Here is a 6,555-nt window from a genome sequence, read left to right as displayed (position 1 = left end):
AAAACAGTGACTTGGTCCCGCCTCTGGAATGTAGTTAAAAGACAATTATATTTAAGCTGTGCAGAAAGCTGCATCATAGAAACTAGTACCTAAATCAAAATGCATAAAGTGCAAAAAATAAAGTTTTTGTTTTTATTTGGCTTGTTGTTTAGATTTGGCTTAGAAAGCTGATTTAACAGGCAAAAGCAAACGGTTTAAGGTTGGTACAGCAGACACATCTTACTATTCTTATTCGTGTTAATACCTTATGTGGAGAATCCTAAAGTAGAAAGTCTGAAAACATTGGGAATTGTATTTATTTTTGGGAGTAAAAAATATAAATACCAACTGAATGGTAAATGTCCCTATATAAAATGTAATGCTTTTCTCTTTTTTTTCATTATTAAGTTGTTACATTTTTCTTCATTGTCGAGAATTTTGTATTTAAAACAATACGTATTTGTGTTGTTTACATTATTACATTATTTCTTAAATTAAAGATCAAAAGTTTGACCGCATTCAGCATCCATTTTGACATGTCTCACACAAACATAGTCCATAGTCCAAATAAGCCACAAAGCATGAATGTGCTACAAAATGTAAAATTTCACAGTTGTGATGGTAGTCTCAGGCTGTACACTCTACAAAGGTTATATGGAAGACTTATCTTGTTTGTGGATTTCTTTGTCATAAATCGTTGAACAACAAGGATAACTGTCCTAATTATACGTGCTTTGCAGTATTGTGTTTTCTCACGTCACGGCCGAGAGAAGTTTTGCTCTTTCGGTTTTGCCCTATCAGCTCATTTTCTGTATTCTTATGTTTGAATGTTTTTTTTTTTCATGCTTGCTAGGTTTTTTTTCCTGGGTCTTTTTATCTAGTTTTCTTTGTTCAGTCATGTTTTGATGTTTTTTTATCAGTTTGCAATCAGTCAGATTTTTTCCACCTGTTTTTCACTGCCACCTTATTCGTGTTATTCAGTCCGCCTGCATCCTACCAATCAGCCTCATTGTTCTCGCAATGTGACAAGCCACTTATAAAATCATCTATTTTCATGCACCCTTCATGGGTGAGTACTGTTTTTGTGTCAAGACTGTTTCTGGCCACACCACGTCACATCATGCCTGGCATTGAAGCCCACATCTGGATGTAAGTTTTTCTTTATTACATTTTTCAACTCACCCTCCTGCCTCCGCCTGCCTGTTTGCCCTTGGGTTCACTCTAAGAGCCATTCGTGAGAGATAACTGTACCCTTTATATGAATGTCAAGCAAATTCCAGTCAAGAATTTTGGGAAGCTTCAAAAGCAGTGGACTGAGGCTGGAGTCAGCACATCAAGAGCCAGTTTGCATAGGTGAGCCCTACACATGGGCTGTGAATGCTGCATTCCTCGTGTCAAGCCACTCCTGAACCAGAGGCTGGACTGCTGCTCAGTGGTCTACAGTCCTCTTTACAGATGAAAATACCGTTTGCATTTCATTTGGAAATCAAGGTCCCAGAGTCTGGAGGAAGAGTGGAGAGGCACAGAATCCTCATTGCTTAAAGTCCAGTGTGAAGTTTCTACAGTCTGTAAGGATTTAGGGTGACGTGTCATCTGCTGGTTCTGGTCCACTGTGTTTTCTGAAGTCCACAGTCAATGTGGTAATCTACCAGGAGGTTTTAGAGCACCTCATGCTTCCCTCTGTTGACAAGCTTCATTGAAATGCAATTTAATTTTCCTGCAGGACTTTAAGACTCCCCACAAAATCCTCCTTCTAAAAGTGAGTGGCACATTTTTTTTCTAATATCTAATATAGTTTATAGCTGTAACTGCAAAACTAAATATTTAAAAGAATTGCTAAATCTTACACTCAGCCTCCTTCACCTCTGGGGTGCCGGTGCCTGGACCTGGTAATATAGGATGTGTGTGGTGAGTGGGAGTGTGTGTACTGCGTCCCTCCCCCCATTTTTTTGTTTTTGTAGGAGTGCCCGCATGTTTACAGGGGCACTAGAGTGGGAACGTGTGAATGTGAATGTGAATGTGACTGTGTACACGCTTTTCTGTTTGTCTAAAAGTCAGGTTGTGTTTGCGTGGCGCTCCTGGGCCTCGGGTCTCTGAGCCAAACGTTGGATCCGCTCCAGTGTAGCTGGCTGCAGGCGGAGCCCGCAGACTGTTGGGAGGTTTCTTGGGGCTCCTCTCTGCTCTTGCATCAGATGTGGGAGGCAGCTTTCCCTGTGTTGGTCCCTCTTGGGCTTCTTTGCTCTGGGGTTCTGGTTACCCTGGTGTCTACCTCGGTGCTCTGGGGGGTGAGTCTTTGGCTCCTCACAACCACTATTCAGCATTTTTCTTATATACAAACATTACATACACAACTGCAGTCTCGCAAACACCTACAGGTACTTGGATTCAGGGGCTTACGGATTCACTTCTATACAGAAAACCCCTATTATAGCTTTAGCTGTCACTTTGTACATTTCGTATTAAATAATACTGTATATTCTTCAGTGATGTTATCAAGGTGTCGGATGTTTGTACCTGTAATACTTTTTTGGCTGGTTTTATTGTTTGTTTCATTTCTCTCTTTGCCGGTGTAGAAGCACACTCAGAGGATGTAATATAGCTCTCTCCCTTTCCTCTTTCTCTTTTGTCTTTTCTTAATTGACAAGAGAAGTGGAACATGAAATAGTCCCAGCATAAAATCTAACAAAGCTACTTGCATATATATATATATATATATATATATATATATATATATATATATATATATATATAAATCAAGCGGCACACTATGGCGAAAGCAGTAAGGCTCCACTTGTGAAAGTAAATTTGTTGGGCTCTTCTTGGCATTAAGACAGTTTTTAATGCTACACTGCCAGACAGGACACACAAATAAATTAATTAATTAATCAATTAATTAATTCATTAAATATTTGTTTCAATCCAGCATGTGCCACAATCTAATTTGGAAAAACTCCATATTCAATATACAAATCTTGCGAAATGATCAGGAACTGTTAAGAAATAAATCTCTTTTTTTTCAGAGAATAAGTACTTAAAATGAAGTTTGTCTTTTACCATAACGTTGATCTTTTGCATAAAGACACAATTTGAGTGGGATAATGTTTCAGAATGTTTTGGTCAACACTTAAACCTTAATTAGACTGAAAATATATCTGTCTTAAAGGGAAGGTGTGTAACTAATTTGGCTTTTAATTAGCAAAACTCAAGTATTGCTTTTATAAATACATAGTCTGGCAAAGTCTAATAACCTCACATCAAAAATGAACGAGTTCTCATTGCTTAGAATTAGTAGTTTATAAATACACAGGTGGTGGTGTACTCACTGGGAGGTGCCTTGTTGCGTTGCTATTTCTGATTTTAGTAGCAGAAAGGGGACAAACTTGTCAGACGTACGCATTTTCCTTATCTGTCTCTTATATGAAGACGTGCTGTCGGTGGAGGAAGAGACTAAAACAAGCAAAGATGACTTTAACTCATTCTATTTGCTGTTTTCTGTTGAAATGGAGGACCATCCCAGCGAGAGATAAGAGAAAGTAACCAAGATAAGAAAAATAAGTAATAACTGGGAGAAAATTAGAGGCTATATCGGCAATTATTACCAGGTGGAGAAAATTCATTAGGGAGCGGGAATTTAAAACAGATGCGGAGGTTGCTGGCTTTTTGCTGGACAGGTAAGTTAATTTATAATGGATATGAAGGGTAGTTTGACTTTATATTAGAAACAGGGCAACATGTTCTCCCGGCAGAAATGGCTCATGTGTTCGCGGAGGGATATTAGCTGTCTGCAGGGCAACAGCAGAGTTAGGTCTCTCTACTGGTGTCTATAGTCGCTTATATTAGTCTCAAATATGAGACAATTTGTTCAAAATCAACCCTAAAAAACGCAGCTAACGGAATTTACGAGCGACTTTAGAAAAAAAGAAGCAGACTTGACAACAATGTAAAAACCATTTCACACGATAACCGTAGCTATTAGCGGTAGCTTGGTACCCAATATATTGAGGACATGTTTCCATTGACACGTTTATGACTCTCAGCTTCTGTAGGCCTAGTAGTTATGACGTGCTTAACGGCGAGGTTGTAAGTAATGTATGTGAAAATTTTACACACTGGGGCTTTAAATATTGCTTAATCAACAGAGAACCCTCACCAGTTCATATGGAAATGTTTTGTTTAAAGCAAATGCTCAAAATGAAAGTGAAGATGTGCCTGAACTTGAGGCATGGGTCAGGAGATGTCGCTGTAAATGCTGCAAGAATAATCAGCAAACCCTATCTCCCTTTCAAAAATAAGCCACCTGGTTGTTCATTTGTATTTCCTTTTTAATAATATCTAACCCCTAATGGTGGTGAAAATAAATGCACATTAAGGAACCATTTGTTGACGTTTTTTGCTGTGGTGCATAGGTATATTTCAAGCTTTTTGGCTTCAGTGTCTGACATAGTCTTGACAAAAAGCCATTTTCATGGCTGAAAAAAAAAGTCAAAAAATTCCTGCATAATTGTAATCATAGACAGCGTATAAAAAGTAAAGGGGTCAAGCTACATTCACTGTTTTAATTTCATTTGCAGACTCAAATTATACAAGATGTACAGATATGCTTGAAATTGAAATTAAGGTTGTCTTCCTGTGAGCAGTGATTGCCTCTACAAAAAGTCACAACTGATTTGCATCAAAGTGACCTGAAATGCTAGGGAATTGTTGTTAAGAATCTTACATCTGAAACAGTTCTATGTATTAAAAAATACATTAAATTGAGAGATTTGGCTGCAGTAAAGAAGCTGTCTCGCAACTTTCTTGGTAATAGATTGTATGGCTGTGACTGAATTTCACTGCAGTCAGACCCACGAACCCATATAGCCTACTGCTCTGAACAAAATGCCCACTATTAAATAAACTACTTCAGAATGCCTGTGTGATTTTTTATCTCTAATCAGCACAAAATGTCTGCAATTAATCCTATTTAAATTATATTTAGCAATGATCGCATTGAACCAACAATAGGGAAGAAAATAGTAAAACTAACAATCCCATCAAAACTGTCCGTTTTTGCGAACATAATCAGTCACAATTTTTCATTGTAAGGAAGACTCATAATTTATTGTATTTGGTTAATTGTAAAGCACATTTGGGTTTTCATATCTTGAAAGGAGCTATATTTAAAATGTTGCTTACTTGCTATTCTTACTACGATCAAAACATTTTGATATCAGCCCATCCATAGTTGACACCAGAGTAGATCTTGAGCAACATTATAGCAGCAAATATTTTCCTTAAAATAAAACTGCAAAGGCAACTTATATGCTTCTCTGGAAGGAAAAAAAAAAAAAAAAAAAGTGTTGCTCCTAGCCTAAAACACCAGACTGGCATCCAATGTGGTGTCCACTCCTAAAATATACTTAAGAGAAACTTAATGTTGTGCAGTTATACACTGTTTAAAGTCATTTAATAAATAACTCTCTGTCTGTTAAGTATTGTCTGGTGACAATCAGCTCTTAAGCTGATATCAGGACAATGGTTGAAAGGGGTGAATTCGAGCACTAGCGATCTTTTTAACAGCAAAACCTGCACACACATAGAATAAAGGAGTGACAACTTCTTCAAGTTCAAGAATTTAATAACAGAAATAAAATGAACATCCAGGGAACATCACTATATAATGCTGTTTATCTGAATTAACACAATATTTCAATCAATAAATCCTCTCTACTAGGCTAGTGAAACTTAATTAAACTACTAAGCAAAAGGAAGATAAAAGAAGCTGAGCTAAGGAACTATTTACATGCAAAAGAAACAAAAGACAAAACAAAAGTGGTTGATCATAATCAGAATAACCCAGTGAATCCTGTTTACTGCAGATCTAATTTAAAGAGCATGGAATGGAGTTAAATTAGCTTAACTAATTTAGAACAACATTTGGCATGTTTGTGAATCAATCCATTCACAATGCGAATCCTGAGTAAACAAAACGTTATTTGATGAAATAACATTTTGTTTGAGTTAAAGAACTAAAGTTTATCTTAAAGAATATGGAATAAGCCTAAATTAGCTTTACTAATTCAAAACAACATTTGGTATGTATTTCAACCCATTCCCAATGCAAATCGTGAGTTACACGAAACATTATTTGAGAAAATAACATTTTAAAGAATGGTTTGCATAGTAAAATAATTTACTTTAGGGACAGTAAATTTTATCTATGCGATTCTACCACCGGGCGCTAGGGGTCGCTGTAGTGATCGGTCGCTAAAATCAGTTACTCCTAAAGTTAACCAAAACGCCTTTAAATCGACATTAATATTCAATAATAATGCGGGAATAAGGCTCATAGCACTATGGAACGACGGTGGAGCGAAACAAACAAGCCTTATGCTTTAAAACAAGCTTCTTTTAAAAGTCCGAAATCGGATATAACCAAGAGCTACATAGCATTTTGGCTAGCGGATTTTCGGTGCTGACTTGAAAAGCTTCCTCTTTTATTTTAGTCACAATGAGTGGCCGGATAACATAAACAATAATATCCCATCAATGTATGAAACCCCTGTGGAGATAACGTTTGCTATAACCATAAAACGT

Source organism: Fundulus heteroclitus, chromosome 9, assembly GCF_011125445.2.
Source record: "Fundulus heteroclitus isolate FHET01 chromosome 9, MU-UCD_Fhet_4.1, whole genome shotgun sequence".
Taxonomy (NCBI): Eukaryota; Metazoa; Chordata; class Actinopteri; order Cyprinodontiformes; family Fundulidae; genus Fundulus; species Fundulus heteroclitus.
Note: the sequence above shows the minus strand (reverse complement) of the source record.